Source organism: Protopterus annectens, chromosome 7.part0, assembly GCF_019279795.1.
Source record: "Protopterus annectens isolate FY-2018-M chromosome 7.part0, PAN1.0, whole genome shotgun sequence".
Lineage (NCBI taxonomy): Eukaryota > Metazoa > Chordata > Ceratodontiformes > Protopteridae > Protopterus > Protopterus annectens.
Window position 1 is genome coordinate 740,682,367 of NC_056739.1, and position 21,938 is coordinate 740,704,304.

At 37.8% G+C, this 21,938-nt stretch overlaps 1 protein-coding gene and 2 non-coding genes across 3 annotated transcripts in view; 1 reads left to right on the plus strand and 2 right to left on the minus strand.

The window, feature by feature from the left end:
- Nucleotides 1–21,938, plus strand: part of STAG3 (stromal antigen 3) — a 4,836,058-nt gene that overhangs the window by 206,980 nt on the left and 4,607,140 nt on the right. The window lies entirely within an intron of this gene.
- On the minus strand, nt 437–510 carry TRNAT-AGU. The gene has a single exon. It is a non-coding gene; the product is annotated as a tRNA-Thr (tRNA).
- On the minus strand, nt 17,081–17,152 carry TRNAW-CCA. Its single transcript has one exon. It is a non-coding gene; the product is annotated as a tRNA-Trp (tRNA).

A 21,938-nucleotide genomic window follows, 5' to 3' on the forward strand; every position in this document is an offset into this window, starting at 1 on the left:
ACAAAGCTGCTTCAATCTTATATGTAGTATATTGTAGCTTGAAAAAAATATGTGGCTGAATTCTAAAGCCATTTCAAACCTGTCTATATTGTAGCTTGGAAAATATAACTACATTAAAGCCTTTCTGTGGCATAGCATACGAAATACAAGTTCTGGAAGATGACCCAGTCAGAAAGTAAAATCCTTTGCTGCAGCTGTAATCTGATCTGCAAGGAGAAGGGTACCACGTTTGTCAGCTGCCATAGAACACACAGAAATACTGCTGCCAAAGATAAAGGACTGCAAACAAATGTAATGTATACAAAGATCTGTACAGCAGGTTTAACAGTAATTGCAGTGATATGGGAAAGTGATTTACAGAGAATGTTTAACAGAAGTTGCAAAGAGCCAGTATGCAAATTGGTATTGAGATGTCTGTGTGACAACCTTGAAGAAAAGGCACCGCTGGGATTTGAACCCAGGATCTCCTGTTTACTAGACAGGCGCTTTAACCAACTAAGCCACGACGCCACTGCAAGGATCCTTTTCAACTTCCAATATATACCAGTATTCTACTGGTTTGCTATTTCAATGTTTAATATCTTTAAGTAAAGACAATGACTATAAATGTTATAACTATGTTAGTCCAATACTGTTGTAGAGAATAGCAGTATACTTATAAATCAGTTACATTCATTTTCTTTTGCAGCCAGATTCTACTCCAAACCTCAGTGACCTAATAAGCAAATTAAAACTTAGACTTTTAGACTAAAAGACTTACTAAGTTGCATAAAACAATATGTGATTAGTCATACTCGCATTAAATATTAAAGCATTTCTTTTACGCATTCTTATGGGTTTATTTTTGAGGTAATTATGATTTAACTGAGGTTATGTAATGAATGATCTACAAAAGATCAGTTTTTAGCATAACCCAGGTGTATTTTAAGTTGTAGTGCATGTTAAGAAAGCGCAGGCAGAGAATTCAGAAATGCTCATTTTCATTGTAAATTGCACACAGAAGGGTACATAGATCGTTAGTTAATTAGAAAAGTGAAACTAAGACGCAGATTAGCAAATGCTATTCCTGTGGGAGAATGAGAGGGATCCCCACAGTTTCAATTCAAGGACCAAAAGGAATAGTCATTTATATTTAGTTTAGTGCGTGAGGATCCCAGGACAGTGACCTCATTACAGTAAGATCTAAGACTGTTCTGAAGAGTGAAGGAGTTACTTACTGACAGGGGTGGGTTATGATTTGAGCTTAAGCTATTTGAACAGGAAGGACTGAAATAGCTTGCCTTTCATTGTGATTTGGAGCCATTTTGCTTTTATGAGAACTTGGACGAGATCTCACTGTGAGAAGCCTATGTGGTGAATCCACAGACTGTTCTTGCTGTGGCAGAAGTAGTAAGTGGAAGGCTGTATTTATCTTAGGATAATAAAACTATGGCTTGGCTTGTTGCTTCCTTTCTCTCAAGGAAGAGACAGTCTTTCAGACAAGATCATTGTGGAATACACTGGGCCAGTAGAACAAACAGAGACTAGGGAGTATTCAATTTTGAGAGGAAGATCAGTGTAGAAGGTAGGGAGGCACCACATCACTTCAGAGGTGAGGTTTACCAAGTTAAAAACACGTTAAGGCTACAGCTAGTGTATCTAATGCCAATGAGGACAGTACTTTTGAAGTCAACCTTTTTATATGTTGGAGGACATTATCTGTAACATTCCGTAAAACATTTGTTGTACTTTTAAGTGTACGGAATCTATGTTAGTGCATGAACAGAAGCATATATTTTTAAAGCTATTAGGCTTATCTGTGAACTAGTTTTTCCTGGATTTTCCTAGGGCTGGAAATGTGATATGGGGTTAGTTTCTTGATGTGGTTTTCGGAGCTGATTCAATAATTGTTGATTATTTCCAGATGGCAGTGTAAGTATTTTGTGAAGAGAGAAAAACACTCTTTCATATTTTTTAGTCTAGGAATATATGTTTTATATGTTTTACTAAACTATGGGTGAGCAGAAGATCATAGGATTTCATGATTTGACATTTTTTATAGCTGACTGTCTTGAAGCTGTATAGTGGAAAAATAAATACAAATGAAGTACAGTGGGTGTGCAGTTTATTATAATTGTAAATATGTTCTGAAGGAGAGAAAATATATTATTTTCTAAATGAGTAATTGGTGAAATTATAATTGATCATTACTATTAAAGTTAAATTGTGGTTTGTTTTATAAACCCTTCAAGACTGTTTAGTCAGGGATCTGTATAGAGTTATACTAAATAGCATATCTACTGTAATTCATCTGCATTTGTTATTTTTAATATATAGGTTTGGGTAATATAATATTTTATATCTGCAAATAACCATTTGAAACTCTGAAGTGTGTGTGTGTGTGGGGGGGGGGTACTTCAAAAGATTGAAGCAAACAAACCTCAAACAGCTAATGATCAATGCCAAAAGATCGAAAACCAAAACAATGTAATACCAAAACACTTACGGTTCCCACTAATTATATATAACAACTCCGAGATCATTCTACAGTGGACAAAGAGGCACATTCCCCGATCCCCAATGAGCACAATTTTGTATGAATTTAACACAGGCAGAAACAATCAAATGAGTTTCGATAACGTCTGCTTTCGTTAAATATGTTCAAGATTATGATCATTTGATTTTATAGAGTGGTTTCACGTACACACACACACACAAGCATTTATATGCACATGCATACACACACACACACACACACACACACACACACACACACACACACACACACACGTGTGCGTTTAAGTGGACCGGCCTTTCGTCAACTGGTGGCCTAGGCAAAAGGACTCTACAACACCTCCACACCACTCGGTGCCCCCATTCTGGTCTATCTACACCATCCAGATTACTGGAAAAGCACCCCTGCTAGAGTGGCGCCCTAGGTGGTCGCCTAGTTGGCCTATGCCTAAGGCCGGCTCAAGGAAAACAAGTATTGGTCATAGATTCTAATAGGACTGGTTAATATTAGAAGGATGTGAGGGGTAGCAGCTTAAAGAAATTAGAGAGATTATTTTGTTGCCGGCCTGTAAGTGGTATAGATTTTGGTTTTGTTAGAATATAAGAGAAAGTAGTTAAAGGTTCTTCTGGACTGATTTATTTCCATACAGTTTTGGGTGATTATGTTGAGGCAGGAGTGGTTGCTGGATACTGCAATAGTTCTGATAGGTTTATTGATCAAATGAGGCCTAGTTAAGCTATAGTTCCTATGATTTCATTTTTGTTAAGCAAGTAGATTGCTAATGAAGTCTCCAAGGATCAGTTGGTATCATTGTTTGTTATTGATTTAAACATGATGCTTAGAAGGCAGTAAACATCTGGTTTATTTGGAGTGGAAAATAGACTAATGTAAGATTTTTGGTTTGCTTGCTTGGATAACGTCAGCCTTAATGTAGTTAGTAGCAATATCAGCAATGATAAACTGAGTAAGTTAATAACTTAAGATTTATGTGGTTTTACGGAGGATGGGTCTTCTTCCACCAGCCCATGTATCTGTCCCTGCAGTAAAGCTATTTTGATGACCTGGGAAGAAGTTAGTTCAAATCAGTGGTATCACCTTTGATATAGGAATCTGTGTGTGAAGTAGCCAAAGTAAGTCCATTTTATATGCTGTGCTGCCTGCATTCAGAAGACTTCATTTGATGACATGTCCCTTGAGTTTATATTTTGATTTGCATTCGAGACTATAGGATGTAAGAGACCACAGTGTTTTGCTTGATGTGTTCACGTTGTATCCAAGCAGAAATGGGATTCATGTCAGTTCACCGAGGGCACAAAAGTTGCAACATTATAACTACTACTGGAAAAAACATTAATGTTTTACAAAAGGAATAAATATTTTATGTTTTACAAAAGGAATAAATAGTTTATGTTGGTTGGGGCAAGCCCCCCTTCAGTTGTCACTGCTCTAAAAATCCTAATTCTGAGGCTGTTAACCTTATATGTAAAAGAATGCTTCCTTACATGGAAGTTTCAGCAACTGTGAAGTTATTGCAACAGGCTTCATTGCTGTTAAATATTGAAGTTTTTGCCACACTTTTAAGATCCATTATAAAGGCACCATCAAAAGAACTACATACTCATAGAATGGTATAAGGGCAGAGTGTGTTTGTAGTTTGAGATGCCTTGTCTGTTTTGGTGTAAATTAGTTCTCCTTTTGGGGAGTGTATTGGTGTGGTTCTGGTTCTTCACAGAAATTAATTTAGTGGTGAGAGGGGCAGAGTTCAAGGTGATGTCATTAAGTGTGGAATAAAATACTGTGTCAGTGCATGTTCCGTTATGGAGCAGTTTGAAAGTATGTTGAAAATGTTTATGCTTGGTATAGATTTAGGTTGTTATTGATTTACATCTACAGCAAAGACAGAAATGTTTATGTATAGTGCTACTTTTGTGTCCTGGTAGTTTGACCTTAGAGTTATCTGGGAGATGGTGATGGGTACATAGTGGGAGCTAATGTGTTACACAACTTTAAGATGGTGCAGTAATATGTCTTCTTCCAACCTGTTGTGTTGCTGAGGGGTGCAACAATCATGTGTTGATGGCTAGGTGATGTGGCAGGCAGAGAAGTGCTGGCCAAAGATTTAGAAAACTGTGAGTGTGATGGCCAATTCAGCTATCAGGGGATGTGTTGGCCAGGGGATTTATAAAACATAAAACTTAACCAGGGGATGTGATAGCTAAGGATGTGGCAAACCCATGGATGTGATGGCAAGAAATATAGCTAGCTATAAGGCGTGGAATGTGCAAGGATATGGTGAACATTAGAAATGTGATGGTCAGGAATATTATGACTGTTACTGATGTGATGGCCCGGAATATGAGAGCCAGCAGAAATCTGCTAGTCAGTGAAGCAGTGGCCTAAGGTGAGATGTAGCCACCAGACATGGTAATGGCCAGGGATTTGGTAATTAGGGAATGTAATGGCCAGAGCCATGGCAATTACACAGGAGCTGAATTCAAGGATGTGCCATTTAGGATATGGGCACTAATACTTAATGGATAATGGATATTAATGAAATTCCACTAATATATGAAATGGGATTTAAGATGGCATTACACAAATTTGGTGATGTAATAAATAAGGATTCCCTGACCTTTATGTGTGAAACAGGGAGTTTTAGCGACTAATAATATAGTAGCCAAAGATCTGACACCCAAGGGGTGACCAGGTATGTGGCAGTTGAGGATGTGCTGGACAACAATGTGGTATAAAAGTATGTAGCAGTTGCAGAATATGATAAGTAGATGAGTGATTAAGGGATGTGATTCATGTAGCATCCTGGGAAATGTTGATTGACAGGCAACCTGATTATTAAGAATGCTGTCTTCACCAAAGGGAGTTTCCAAGCTTCATGTCTAGACCATATGCTGTTTTCACTGACTGGCTATACCCTACTTGGAGTAGACCTCTTTTAATATGTATCTTGTTCTTCATCATGTTTTTCAAAATCAAAATAATCAAAAATTTTGGAAAAGTGTAAACCAGTTACTAAAACCCACTCAAACAGCTACCCCCGAACCAACCACCCCTGATAATAAAGTTCCCATTGAAACACAATTCAACTCCCACTTTATGAACTCAATTCTAGCCCTAGTATCCAAGGACAGTTCCAATCTCAGTATCCCTCCCACCACGAACAATACTAATACAGGCTTTACCCTCATAATAGTTCCCACCAGCTCTATCAAAAGTATGCTCCCCAAATTAAAACCTCATCAACTGCAGCGGACCTACCCCCTAGCTACTTCTTAAAACTCACAGCAGATGCTATTGCAATCCCAATATCCACTCTCATAAATAGATCTATTGCTAAAAACTACATTCCCAAACTCTGAAAAATATCCCATGTTACATAAAGGGGGGACCTCCATGAACTTAATGACTATGGACCCTTTTCAATACTATCCCCCTGGCCAAAATCTTAGAAAAATGCATTCATATTCAGGTACTACAACACCTCCTAGATAACAACATCCTGTCACCTACTCAACATGGTTTCAGACCCGCCCATAGCACCACTACAGCCCTCCTCTGCTTCTCAGACACAATAAATCAACTCAAGAATAAAGGCCTGCAGGTGTCAACTCTCTTTTTGGATATGTCCAAAGCATTTGACACAGTATCCCACCAAATCCTACTAAATAAACTAAACCAGTATAACCTATCAAAGTCCACAGTAACCTGGTTCCATAGTTACTTAACTGACCAGCGCCAGGCTGTGAAATGGGGAAATTCTCTCTCACCTCTGTTACCCATTACTACCGGAGTCCCACAGGGGTCTAATCTTAGGAACCCCTGCTTTTCATAATATTCACAAACGACCTCCATACACCATGCATCTATTATTCAGTACACAGATTATACTACCTTAATCTGTGCTGCACAAAATATTCCACGCTCTTGCAAACAACTCAACTTCATAGATAGACTTGCCTTCTCTGATGTTGAAAATTACCCTACCAAAGCTCAACTCTTCCTCAACCATAAGAAAACACAACTAATGATTATAACCAGTGCTAACAAAAACTCCACTAACAGTCAGTACACCATCTACTCTGCAAACTCTACTCCAATCATTCCAGCATCACAGACTAAGCTACTAGGAATAACCATAGATTGCCACCTAAAATTTGTTGCTCATCTCAACTTAACTAAAAAAAAGGTACATGCCAAACTGGGATCATTCTATCACATTAAACCATTTCTCACTAATAATACAAGATCCGCCATTGCTCGCTCCCAACTTCTATCCACCCTACTCTATACAGTCCCCATTCTAACAAATCTCAATAAAACTGACCTAAGCAAAATGGCAGCATACTACAACAGAATTGCCCAGTTTGCTGAAAATTGCCCAGATAGAACCCATCACTGTACTGCTCTGCACCAGCTCCAATGGCTTGAACTGCCCAAGCTACTAACTTATAATCAGCTCTGTCACTCTATCTATTACTTCCCCAATAAGTGTCCTGCCCTCAAAAATCTTGCACAACAGCACTGTGCAACAAGGCCTCTTCAATCATCAAACAAACTATTGCTAGAAGTCACCAGCAGCAGTAACAGCTTTGGAGACTCACTATATGGCACTACAGTGGCTAGAAAATGAAACACCCTCCCAGTTAACATACAAATCACATTCTCTAAAGCCTCCTTTAAAAACCTCGTCAGGCATCATCTGAAGCAAAGCTAGTTGTGCCGTGACTGCTCCCAGGCTAGAGCAATCAGACAAAGAACATATACTATGCCCATCTTACTTACTAAATTCCCACTCTCACTCACATATACTAACCCCATCAAGTTTAAAAAAAATACTGATTTTAAAATTAAAGACATTAACTAGTACTACCACTCTTCTAATTACAAATAGTTACCATGAAACTGTAATTATTTAAACTACTAACAAAATTTTTCAAACTATTGCAAAAATATTCCAATGTACTATGTTTTTGCATTGTATTGTGTTTCTGAACACAACTGGTTACCATGAAATATATTAATTATTGTCATTATTAATTAATGTTTTTTCTTTCAGTTTCCCATGTACTTGTGTGGTCTTCATTCCTCTGCAAAAGCATGTATATTTATATGTATTGTGATGCTTTTTTTAAACATCTAAATGCATCTGTAATTGTCTTTTGTGTGGAGCTTTTTTCCCCGGGCCTCTGCTGAAGAAGGGCCTTTGGCCCCAGTCAGACACTCCCAGTTAACAAATGTAAAATAAATAATAATAATGATTATTATTATTATTATTCAAATACTGTGAGCTTGTCCAGAACCAGTTATTGGCTGACCTCAGGCAGCTGGAAGAATAGCTGTAAAAAAAGAACAACAGAGAATTATATGCAAATTGACAGAATTGTGGGACCATGAGCAACAACTGAGAGCACAGAGATTTTTTTGAAGGTACTGAGAATAAATTTTAGATTTGTTGTCTTTTGTCCTCACACTACCAGGCACCATGTCGAATGCTATACTTAAAGATTTTGGGTGAGGTGAGAGGTACTGAAGCTGTAAAAAATCAGAAAAGAGAAGTGCACATTTTTGTCACATTTGCCACATTGTGGTATGATCAAGGAGGTTCAAAAAATGAAGTTAAGGCAATTTTTATTTAGCAGTTTGCTTTTTTGTGGATGAGAGTGGATAGAGGATTAGTTCCTGTTGAATTATTTGTTCTTCTGCTCCTCTTTTAAGCATTTGAACAGCTGTGATCTCTACTAGATTTATGTTTCTTGCATTTATGTTGTACTTGGGTTTGTGTATGACATGTTGTGAAGGGCACAGTACTGTTTAATGGAAGGCACAAGCATAGTCCCATAAACCAGGATGGGAATATAAATAAAGGAAAGGGCAGATGAGTACGATGACTGTCATGCCACACTGCCCAAAGAACTTTTGGGGTGAATTGTAGGCTAAATGTTGTATATGCTGCCATACTCTGAGGAAGTAATTAGTGGCTTAGAGGAATGAAACCTAGAGTTTAAAGCAAGTGAAGGACAACATGGTTCCCTAGCCTTCCTATTATATAGTAAATGAGTCACTAATCATATTTATTTACTTATCAAGTTATTCACTCTTCCGTATTTTTCAGCTAGTAGTGGGGAGGCGTGGAAAGCCCTGAAGTGTGAGAATTCTGTTTTATACACTGAGTCACTTTGTTTCTTTAGACTTAGATAACTGCATTACTGCAATATCTTACAATTGTTTATACATTGTACTGCACCTTAATCTCCAAAAGTAGAATTATTTGTAAAAGCTAGCTGTTATATTTTGATCCCTCTCCGAGGCTTTAGTCTTGTAGTTTCATTCACAATTGTGGCAGAACTATGAACTACTACCAGATTTGAGCCTCATTTAGTCATTTATTACTGCAGTTTTACAAAGTAGAGTTATTTATAGAAGCTAGCTGTTTGTATTTTGAACCTTTGTGGTACCTCAGTCTTGTAGTTTCATCTGTAGTTGTTGTAGAACTGTCAACTACTGCCAGATTTAAGTCTCATTTAGTAGATTATTACTGTATTTCTTCCATAAACAGCTTTACTGGTAAATTTCTACATAGTCTATGGTGGGGTTGCAGTAGTAGTAGCATTGTGAATTCTTTTCCAGAATTGGTGCTTCCAGTGATTTTACAGTTGTTTATATTCCATTTTTTTCTAGAGTCTTATATTCTGCTTATCATTTATCAAATTAAAGTTGCATTCTAGAACCTTTCTGTTTACTTTGTTACTGTTTTCCCTGTTTTTGTTCGCCCCAGCCCCCACTGATACATTAAAGTGAAGTTTCTGAAATTCTGACCTACCTGGAGTCATTGACCTGCAGCCAGAGTCAAAAGACTAGAGCTCTAATATTAGCTTTAATTGATTGGATCCCGCTTTAGCTAGTCTGCTTTTTACAGCTTGAATTTTCCCCAACTGTGTCACCCTTTACCTGCTGTGGTTTTAAAAAGACTTTGCCTCTGGCTTCTGCATGGTAATCTGAATTCCAAACCCCCTCCTTCATCTCTTTCATTACTATTGTCTGTTGTATAAGCTATTTAAGTACCTTTACCACCTGTTGCTTTCCATATATCCATAATACTGAGAGCCCACCCAGCAAACTAGTTTTGCTTGAGTAAACCTTCTTTACTACAAATTGTCTCCTACTCATTTTCCCAATTGCGTGGCACCCCTACCACAATATGGGAGGTTCCAGAACTAATCCTGATCCATCCTTGGCAGATAGCATTTTTATTTTATATTTATGCACTTCAGTTAACTGTTTTAGAGTGCTACTGCTTTATTTTTGCTTTATTTGTTGATTTTGCACATTAAATTATTACAAATGTCCTTAATACTTGAAATTGCCTTATCTAGGTAGTGCAACTTGTGTTGTGGTGGTATTACACTCTCAAGCAATCTATTTTGGTGTTTTTACATTAAGAGAACTGAGATAGTCCAACTAGTAGCAGTGGGTGGTGGACTGGTCTGTCTGAGTTGGGAAACACTAAAAGAAACCTGTTAGCATAGTCATTTTATTGGCCAGAGGGTTTGGAAACCATTTTCCTGTCTTTTAAGTGCCTGTGTAAATGTGTCACGTTTGCATAACTGCTGCCTGTTGTGCAGCAGTTAGTAGTGGTCTGTATAGATGCAGACTGTTAAAAACCAAATTGTCCCTAAAAAAAAAAAACACCTCTGAAACCAAACCAGTAATTTAGTGTGTAGAGCAACTAGTTTGTTCATTGAGGAGCGCTGCCCCTTAAGTTTAATATTATATAACCTAGCCTAGCCTCTAGCCCCAAAAGCACCCTTAGCCAACCCATTATTAACCACTCGTGCACTGCACTCTGGTAGCTCACCTAGTAAAGGACCCGACATCATGGATATGCACTTTCCCAATTTCTCTCTAGCCAGCCTGTTAGATATGGGAATATTGAGACAATGCAACAAGTGTCTAATGTTTACTGACAACCATTTAATCCTCAAAGAAACAAATACTGTATGTGAGAGATGTATATACACAGTGTTTGTTGAGGTATGACTGTTGCATACAAACACTCATAATCTAATTGTCAGAGACACATGCTATACCCACCACATATAGTATGCACCCCACAAATAGACCTGCTTATACTGAGGTACTTAACTCTAATCTTCACCAACCTCAAAGACCTCACAGTCAATTCCCGTGGAAAAACTATCCTCAACAAACCTGAAAGCACAGAAACGACAACACTCACATACAGCCACACCCAGCTGAGCTTCAACTACTGAGCCCATAGAGCAAGCCAAAACACTACCCCGAACTCTAGTTATAGGGGACTCCATTGTACAACATACTGATGCCCCACTAACCAGGCTGAACAAAGAAAATAACAGTTACCTACCAGGGGCCATGATCCGCCAAGTTGCACATGTGCTGAAGTCTTTGCACCACAAGTACAAGTATGATTCAGTCATAGTCCATGTAGGTGTAAATGACCTGAGATGTACGACCCTAGACTGTACAAAGAGAGACATTATGGAGCTCTTGGACTATGTGTCACAGGCTGGTGTATGCTTAGCATTGAGCAGTATTCTACCCTCACCAAGGATGATGGCACAATACGAGCAGAAGATGACTGACTAATAATTGGCTTAATTTTTGCTGTCCTTCTAGGAGGATTCAATTTTGTCAGCATGAGAAGACATGGTTAACAAGCCATGTTGCTTTACTAAGGATGGTCTGCACCTGTCCTGTCTAGGCTGTCAAGTATTGGCTAAAATATTGGCTAAAATATTGTCCTCCCCATAGAGCCTTTTTAGGTAATACTAAATTGACATATCTTCCAACAAAATCTACCCAAGGAAGTCTAAAAGTATTACTGCTCAATGCCAGAAGTCTAAGTAAGAAGCCCCACTCCCTCCAAGCTCTCCTCATCTTTAAGAATGCAGACATCTGAGCAGTTACCTATACATGGTTTAAAGCCACACAGTGTACCCCAGCAGTGCAAGGGGTCAGTGCCTTCCATGCATTTAGACCAGCTATTGTACAGACAGGGATTGAAGGCATAGGTGCCTTGATCTACATCAACAGGCATACCTCTAGGTTGGTTGATGCACTGGAGTTCCTCCACATCCAGATTACCATAGACAAAGCTACCAATGATACCATGTCCTAGCAAGCTATAGATCACTCTCTATGTCCTATGAAACCCATAGCTCATATTTAGACGTACTGGAGACACTCACCATTCAACCAAATACCATATTCATGTAGGAATTTAATTATTCTTTTATAAACTGGAAATCCTACACAACCCCAGATTTGCTGGCGCAGAGATTCCTAGACTTTGTAAATATAAACACCCTGGACTAGTTAGTGCATATGCCTAGTACAGGTACAAACATATTGCACCTGGTACTTACAAACATGGGAGAATCCTGCACTCCCCCCAATGTCATATCCTGTCTGGTAAGATCAGACAACAAAGCAGTCTCCTTCAAAATAAGAATCAATTTTGTAACCCCAGCAAACCCTATAACAGTTAGAAACTACTCAAAGGCAAACTACCTTTTATTAAGTGACAACTTGTGAAAATCTCATGCCCTTTCAAAGCCAGACAACGCAGCAGCCTAAGCAGAATGATTTACAGAAGTTCTATACAATCATGTCAGTGATTGCACAGAGGCTGCTGTGCCTACCAGAAGCAAGCTCAAAACGAACTCAGAAAACAAACCATCCTGGTGAAATTCAAAATTAAACAAGCTGTATAATAAAAGAAAAAAGTCATAGCTAAAATTAAGAATTGTAACATCAATAAAGATAAAAACAGTCTCATCAAACCGAATAGACAACAGAGAGGACTAACTAAATCTAATAAAGCAAATTTTGAGGTAAAGCTAGCTTCCCAGGCCAAGACGACCATAAGGTCATCTTTAGTTATTTCCAAAACCTCAAAGGCAGTACACAACAAGTGTGCCAAACTATTGGTAAACGGAGCCATGTTCACAGAATGGGGAGATATAGCAAAATCTTCTGCCTGACAAATTCAGCTCCAACTTTACCCCTCACTCCCAGCCACCCCCCAAGGAAATACCATCTAACATAACCTTTCCAAATATCAGTTAGAAGCAGGTCTTACATGTGCTGTCTAAAGCCAAGAATATATCCTCAGTGGGCCCTGATAATATCACATGGTGTCTCCTAAATAGCCTAAAATATGACCTATCATGGCCACTGGAGTCATTATTCATCCATAGCCTCCACACAGGCTTCATGCCACAGAAATGGAGGACTGCAACAGTCATCCCTCTGCACAACAGAGGATCATTAATGGATCCTTGGAACTACATACCCATTAATCTGACTAGGCTCATATGCAAAGCCATGGAAATAACATCTGCGGAAATAATTAACAATGACACTGGAAACCTTCAGATACTGAAACCAACAGACTTTAGTTTTGTTAAAGGCAGGTCATGCTTACTGGACCTGGTGAACTCCTTTGAAAAGGTCAACAAGGCAATGGATGAGGGCAAAACAGTTCATACTGCTTACCTTGACCTAGCTAAGGCATTTGATACAATACCACACTCAGGCATTGTAAACAAACTTACAGAATTAGGCATAAACACCCATGTTACTCACTGGATAGCCAGCTGGCTCACAGACAAGACCCAGGATGTTTGGATTGGAGAGACCACTTCCACAAAGAGGCCAGTTACTAATGGAGTCCCCATGGCTCTGTGCTGGGTCTATTGCTCTTTGGCATTTATTTTTTGGATGTCAAGGCCAATGCCAAGGGCCTCTTGCTTGCCAAGTTTGCAGATGACTGCAAGCTAGGAACAATCCCATCCCCCCATGATACTAACATCTTACAAGAAGCTCTAACACAGATAAATAACTGGTACCAAAGCCATGGCTTAAAACTCAATACCAAGAAATGCATAATAGTGCCTTTTGGGAAGTCTGACGGCCAGGGAAACTGCCTCATTGATAAAACATCCAGAATAGTAGACAAAGTAGTCATTGATTTGGGGACTCATGTAGATATTAACCTGGCTTTTGACTAACATGTGTCTAAGGTGGTTAGAAAATCATTCTATGTCACTCCAGGGAAGTCGTTGTTCCACTATACTCAGCCCTCTTCGGTATGTACCTGACCAGGCACATGCATTAAATGGAAAGTCCACAGCTGTTCCTCACACATAGAATACATAGCATAAACACAGTGTCCTATGCAGATTGCCTCAAAGGTCTATTTCTATGCTCTGTTTCCTATGGACTGTTGAGAGACGATTTATGCCTGGCTTGTAAGGCATCCTTGGATCCACCTCTAATGGACCTTGTGAATATCCACAAAATGAACAGCACTGAAATTACTAGACCTAAGGATTTAAAGGGTGGTTAATGGCTTAAGGAGGTTGGCTTAATGGCTAAGATGTTTGCCTTACAAACACAAGGTGCAGGGTTTGAGTCTCACAAGAGATAAATGGCTCGCAAGGGCAGTTAGCTTAGTACTAAACTATGAACTAAATTTTGTTTGCGACTTAAATAGGACATGTTGGAGGGATGTGTATGTATACCAGAGGAACCCCATTCTCTGGAATAGGCTTCTCATCCATGTGAACCACAACCTGGACCAGTGGATGGGAAATCGTAAATTCACCCCTGGTATGACACTTATGTCTCTGATGGATAGGGATAGCCATTAAATTTTGCCTAACTAACTAACATACATCCCTTAAAACAACCTCTAGGGCACAACTTGTGGGATATATTTGGGTTGCATGACTAAATTTATAAAGGCCCCAGTGGTTGTTAGCCTAATATGTACCTATGAATGTATGACAGGCTTCTAAGTAACCTTAGATTTCAGTCCTGGGATTCCCCCTTGGGTGATGTACTGTAGTTATCTAAATATATTCTGAGATATAGTGTACATCTTTCAACTATTACTGCTGAAGAATGGGGTTTGCAGTTTAATCCAGGTATGCTTTCAGTAAATGTGCATACATGTTTATTGTTACATTATTTTGTTGTGAGGTGATCATAACTGAAAAAGATCCTTAGGTCAGCCAGCACACCATATTTGTTACCAATTATTAACAGAATCATTTATACAAATACCTTCACACACACACATGGATGTCATGCTGGTGGTCAAATGTTTAGTATGTTAAACAAGCTTAATACCAGCACAAGCTCTCAGACACTCATATGATCTCAGAATGATGGTATTTATGGGATATCATGTTACAATGAGAAGTAGGAAATTTGCCCTTTCCCTGCTGTTGTGTGATCTCAGAGTTAGTATATATATAAGTAGTGTGTGTGTGTGTGTGTGTGTGTGTGTGTGTGTGTGTGGGTGTGTGTGGAGGGTGCAGCCAGGCTTGTCCCCCTGCAAAAACACTTGTTTGAAATTTTATGCATTTTTTTTATTTTTTAACAAGTTGCCTTTCAATCACTAGTTGTTGATTACTTTGTGTTTGAATACTTTTTGAGTTTGATTATGTTTTATGTGTGTGTGTGTGTGTGTGTGTGTGTGTGTGTGTGTGTGTGTGTGTGTGTGTGCGTGCGCATAAATATATATATATATATATATATATATATATACAGAGAGAGAGAGAGAATGTGTGTTCCCGTGTTTTTGTCTAATGTACATTTTATCGACAAGCACAGAAGGTGTTGTATAATGTTGAAGGTATCCATAGCTGAGGGGTGCAAATGTCGATGGCAGAGACAGGTGAGTGAGGTTCGATGGGGTGAGAATGTTTGTGTGTGTAATTGAGAGTTAGGGTTAGGATCTGAGATAGGTGAAAGATAGGTGTTAGATATATATAGATATATATATAGATATATGTATAGGTCTACTTCGAAATCCCAATGCCCAAATAACTGATGTTTATTTACGCGAGATGAAAATAGAGAAAGATGAAATACCCAAATGGCGAAATTTTCCCAGGGTAAGTAAACACTTGCCCAACATGCCCTTTTCTCCACTGTAATGCGATCCTGGAGTTAGTATATATAGTTGGGGATGTATGGAGATCACAGCCCCCCCACATTGGGGGGTGTGGGGGCATAGCCCCCCCCCCACCTAGATGGTTTTATTTACTTTGGTGTGTGTTTCGTTTCTGTTTGGGCAAGTATTTATTTACCCTGGGAAAATTTTGCCATTCAGGTATTTCATCTTTTGCTATTTTCGTCTCGTGTAAATGAACGTCAGTTATATGGGTGTCAGGATTTCGAAATACATCCATGTATATATATATATATATATATATATATATATATATATATATATATATATATATATACATACATACATACAAATGGATCTACTTTTATTTACTGAAAGAGCAGATCGCTGAAAATGAAATCACTGAGATGACATCACCGAATGTGCAGTTCAATGAAAGCTGAGAAAACCGAAAGTCATTACATCGAACAAGCAACTGCAGATGTTACAGTCTACTCTTGACACCATAGAGAACAACTATAGTGTTTTGTCTTAAAAGAATTGTAGGCTGTGGATGTTACAGAGCACTCGGGGCTTCTGTATACTATAGTGACAATCAGTAAATTTACCCTTTTCCCCACTGTAGTGTGATCTTTAACTTGGTATATATCATTTTTGGGGTACAGGGAGGCTTGCCCCCTGCAAGAAAGTAAAAACAGGTAAGTTTTTTAGTTGAAGTGCTATTTAATGTATGCAGTTGCTTGTTTGATGTGATGACTTTTGATTTTCTCAACTTTCATTTAACTGCACATTTGGTTATGTCTTAGCAACTTCATTTTCGGTAATGTGTTCTTTCAGTAAATAAAAGTAGACCCATACAGGCACACAATAAATTTTTAACAGTTTGATCATTTCTTTATTAACCTCACTGGAGCCACAGAGGAAATGCTTCACAAACTCTACATGTGCTCAGAGTCAAATTAACCTGTGTTTCAACCAGTGATACCATACTGCATGAAACAAAAATGTTACATATCTTTGGTTGTTGAGGGGTGCTCATATGTGTATAGTGATATACCCACCACATACATATAGATAGGCTTTACTGACAAGGGTTACAGGTTAGTTTCTATCTTTGCATAAGTTTGTTCAGTGCTTCTTCCTAGGTCTCCTCTGTGGTTTTACTTAAACCAGTAATGAAACTGTTGATAATTCCATAGTACCAGTTGCCAGTGATATAGCCGAACAGATACAGCAATCAAGAATTCACCAAACCGAGATTCCAAACACCTGTGAAGAAAGCACCTGATCTGACTTTTATCCTATATAAAGCTGAGCTTATACCTCCCCAACTATCAGTTCTGATGCAGACATTTTTTTATTGATAGAGAGAAAATGCAATGAGCGCCTATATAAATACAGTGCTAGTACAAATGTATAAGTAGTTATCTTCCTGATTCTCTTGTTATATACATAGTGTTATTCAAGCCAAAAATAAAGAGAAACATTTTACAAGCATTACTGTGCGTTAGTGTTTTGATTAAAGAAAAACAATGAGGAAAGGGCGAAACGTTCATAAGATGTTACTGAAACCTTTGAAGAGGAAAAATAAGCTACTGTTAAAAAGTATTTGACCCCGACGTGATTTGAACACGCAGCCTTCTGATCTGGAGTCAGACGCGCTACCGTTGCGCCACGAGGTCAGCTGGAAAGTGTCTTTTGTTCATGCACTTTTCAGGTGCTCTTTAATCCTACCTACATGATTTTTATGAATGTACTATTGGTATTTTATTTTTAAATATTTTTTTCTTAAAAAAAATCCGTTTTTTTTTTCCTGTGTGGAGCAACCATGTATCAATATATACTATAATGTTTGCAGACTCTCTCATTAACTGTCAGCCCCCACCTCCTGCACTCACTCTTCAGCCTGAACTTGTACCCGACAGCCATTGCATGCAGCCCGAATCAAACACATTAGTTTGACTCATTGCAGTTTTGATAATGCAGACTAGCCGTACCTCTCAAGTATACCTCATTACGAGGAACGTTCCTCATTTTGAGTCTTTTAAAGTCCGTGTTCCACATTAAAACACATGGAAAATGATACTGAAGCACATTAATTTATCAAACAACCTTTTAGTAAGTATAATGTAACACATTTTAACAATTCTTTATGTTTTCTAGTTGAAGTTGTTATTCAGTCGTTAGCAAGTGTTCCATATTTTTTCTATCTGTTTCACATTTTGGAAATGGGAGGCTGAAAGCCGTGAGACTAGCGTCTTAAATCCTTAATAGTGATTGGTCCCGGAGTGCCAGAGCACGAGCTCATTGAGGCAGCTGTCGGAATTTTAAACAAGGCGGTGCAGGTGCTGTATCATTTCCCTGTTATTATTATTATAAATATTAGTGTTATATATAGTGTAGGGAATACCATGATCACACTCCAAAATTGGAAACATGACAAACCTACCACTTGTTTCAGTAGTGCGAGACCCGACCGTTACGCGTTTCAACAAGAGCATCAGGAATGTGGCAGTCCATCACTCTCAATGGCCCCTGAATATCTTTCCTCATACTTCCGCAAAAGTTTACAGACATCGGTCTGTAAGTAATTTACCTAAATTAGGACAGTATTTAAAAACTGTCCCTGACTTCTTCATACAGTTATATTTATTTGCTATGTGACAGCACTAAGTGCTTTACTGCCTTCCAAAGCCAGTAAAATACTTCAGTACGTGTTTGTTTCTGTAAATAAAAGTACATCGAATAGCTGAAAATCCATGCACTACAAAGTTATGATTGGGTCTCACTAATAATAACCCAGTATTGTGTTATCGACATCATTTAGTTTTGCTCTCGGGGTGAATTTTTTTTTTGTGATTCGTGTCTCAAACACGTAATAACATGGATACGATTAGAGGCCTAATCATAACCTGTATTAAAATTATTCTTATTATAGATGCTTTTCTGGGTGGTGTGGCACCCTTCTCGCTAGTTAGTTGATACAGACTAGAACGGAGTGGTTTAATTCATAATCCTGTAATAACGTGAACTCAGACGGTTCTTGTTTGTTTACTAATGTGCCATCAGCCACTAAATTAATGTTATCCTGTAGCAGTCTTTTATACAGTTACACGTATTTCACTTTTATGTTAAACCAGTGGCATTTCTGTGAGTGCTACATTTTAGGTAGTGTTGTCGTCCCCCAGTAAGACGCTGTCCGGTTCGACTGTCGAGTCTCTCAGCTAGAGCGTCTTCTGCGTGGAGACGTACGTGAATGGGCGTTCCTTCGTTGAAGGTTGTGCGTCAGGACTGTCGGTACGTAAAAATCAACTGCCAATCATTAGCGGACCGGAGTTCCGCTGTGGCGACCCCTAACAGGGAAAAGCCGAAAGACAAAACAACAACATTCCAGTTAAAGTATTGCCTCCACATGGCTTTTGCCAGAGTGTGTCTCTTACAACTCCATATCGGCTGTCCTCTGTAACAGGAGTTGGCATTTCATGGGCATTGATAAATGGCAAATACCCTGTTTCATGCTAATGGGATAAAAATTGTAACTTGCTATAGAGAAACTATCACAGGAAGACTTCTCAAGCTGATTCTGGTCTTAGAAATCAACAACAAAACCAAGAAATATGTTTCTATGTATGTGGTGGGGGGGGGGGGGGGAGCATTACAGGCATTCCAGATACAGAATTACAAGTTACAGTTTGCTATCTAATAAGGGGCACATTTACATATAGCTTAAACATTGTTTCAGGAAGTTTAAACAGAAAACAGCTACATTTGAATCAGAATGGCTGCAGGTACAGAAAATGAGGCAAAATGTATTTGCAGCAGCCAGCCCTGCCAGCATTTTGACAGGAATAATAAACAAGCTTTTATAAGTTCCAACTCCAAGGGATAAAAAATAATACAGAAAAATTATATTGCCATGATTAATGTCACAAAAAGTGCAAGGATTAACACCATATTTTATTTGGCAGAAGAAAAGTTTCATGATATGGTTGACACTTTAGCAGTAGAACCAGATAAATATTAAAATGTTAATTTTAAATTAACATTTTAGTGTGAAAGAAAAATGCCCAGTCGGAAATGTATAATTTTAGAAGACTCTTCAGTTAAAGAATGTAGATCAGATGTTGCAGACCTCTAGCTGTATGAACAACTAGGACTGATGCCACATACATAAGGACTGTTTTACACACTGCCCCATAATAATATTACTTATTAATTATTTCCTGTGAAAGTTTCCAGACACATAGAATGGTTTCATGATATTTCTGGGCAAAGGATTAATATTTTGGACTAATTTTCGACTAACATCCCCAATTTTTTGTTTAACTCTATTTTCCTATCGTCTACCTATATGTGTGTGATTGTGTTTTTCCTATCATCTATCTATATGTGTGTGACTGTGTATGTGTATATATGTGTGTGTGCGTGTGTTTGTGTATGTATATATATATATATATATATATATATATATATACTTTTTTGTTAAACCCCTACCACTTCGCACTGCTGTGTTTTACCGCTATTTCATCGGCAGTTATCTCGGTCTTTAGTTTGCCCTCCTTCCTGCTTAACAACACCCAAGAAATTTGTCCTCATCTTTGGAAGGGCGTATGCTTAAGTAAAAATGTTTTTTTTTTTTTTTTTGGTCAAATAACTGGTGTGTGTGTGTTACCAAAATTAAGACTGGCTGCAGTGCTGTCAGGTTTTAATTATCGTTTATGTTCAGTGTTTCAGGTATAGTTTTCTAACATGCATGTGTTTCTAAATCCCTTGTTACTATCTGCCCTAATAAACAACATATTGTACTGTACTTGCCTTGGTGCATTAACTCAGTCTTGCAGTATGCATGGGTGAAATTACAAACAGTATATGGGATAAAATGTGGTTGCAGAGGCTAAATGTATTACTCTCTTGCCCAAATTTCTGCACGTCATGTCCTGGCAAAAATATAAGGTAAAATCAGATATGTTATGTAAAATTAGGAACACTTTAGAGGCAACCTGAATAAACAACACATTTAAGAAGTTATGTTTTAGCTGTAAAATAAATAAATAAATAATTTCCTGTACCCAGACGTGTAGGAACTTCCCCCTTGTGCATTCTTATTGTTTTCTGCTTGGAGAGAGCAAGTGTTTGCTCCAATATTTCATAGTGCACAATGACACCTACTAGTAAACTGTTTCTAACCTATTGCAGATTTATTAACTTTGGAAAAACGGCATGTTTTGTTTAGTTTTCTTGATTTGTTTTTTCTTGTTAAGGATTAGTGGCAAAACACAGCAGTGCAAAGTGGTAGGGGTTTAATGGAAAAGTACCCATTTATAAATATATATATATATATATGCCAGAGTGGTAACATTCCAACCGCTTATTTAAATATATAATACATTCCGTGACAGTCTGCGAGAGAAGTATTACTTTTTCTGTAAATATCAGCGGCAGCAGTGTGATCTTTGCGACTGCTGGCTTACATTCCAAATGCTGATTATAGCTGTTGCTCTGATAATGGAAAAGTACCTATATGTTTGTGTGTGTGTCATATATACCACAGCTCGAACAGAAGAGTTGAATAAAAAACTTTATTCCATACGAAGAATGAAACAGCAAAGTCTAGTTAAAAACATAAAAATCTTCCCTGGTTAAGCGCTTTCATCTGCAGGGAATGCAGATTTCATCAGAACCATGAACATAGTGCTGATTGACCTTTTATAATTAATTTTGGCGCCAAAATTTTATTAAAAAACTCAAAAACTGTCCCTAACAAAATAATTAATTAATTAAAAACAACATAATGACTAAAAACTGTATATATATGTAAATATCTATAAATACTGTTTAATAATACAATGATTTTATAAATAAATGCTTTAAAAAGGAAAAAAGAGAGTAAATATCTACCTAAATTCATTTAGAAAGTAAGTGGCAAATGTATTGTGATGCCACTACTAGTCCTGGATTAAATGACCACATTAGCATTAAACCATTTTTATTAATGGAATGAATTTAGGTAGATATTTACTCTTTTTTTTCTTTTTTCCTTTTTTCTCTTTTTTCCTTTTTAAAGCATTTCTTTATAAAATCATTGTATTATTAAACAGTATTTATAGATATTTACATATATATACAGTTTTTAATCATTATGTTGTTTTTAATTAATTAATTATTTTGTTAGGGACAGTTTTTGAGTTTTTTAATAAAATTTTGGCGCCAAAATTAATTATAAAAGGTCAATCAGTGCTATGTTCATGGTTCTGATGAAATCTGCATTCCCTGCAGATGAAAGCGCTTAACCAGGGAAGATTTTTATGTTTTTAACTAGACTTTGCTGTTTCATTCTTCGTATGGAATAAAGTTTTTTATTCAACTCTTCTGTTCGAGCTGTGGTATTTCTGGGACCCCAACAAGGATTGTTATTTGGTCTGGTGTTTTGCTACCTTTCGTGTGTGTCATATATATACATATGTGTGT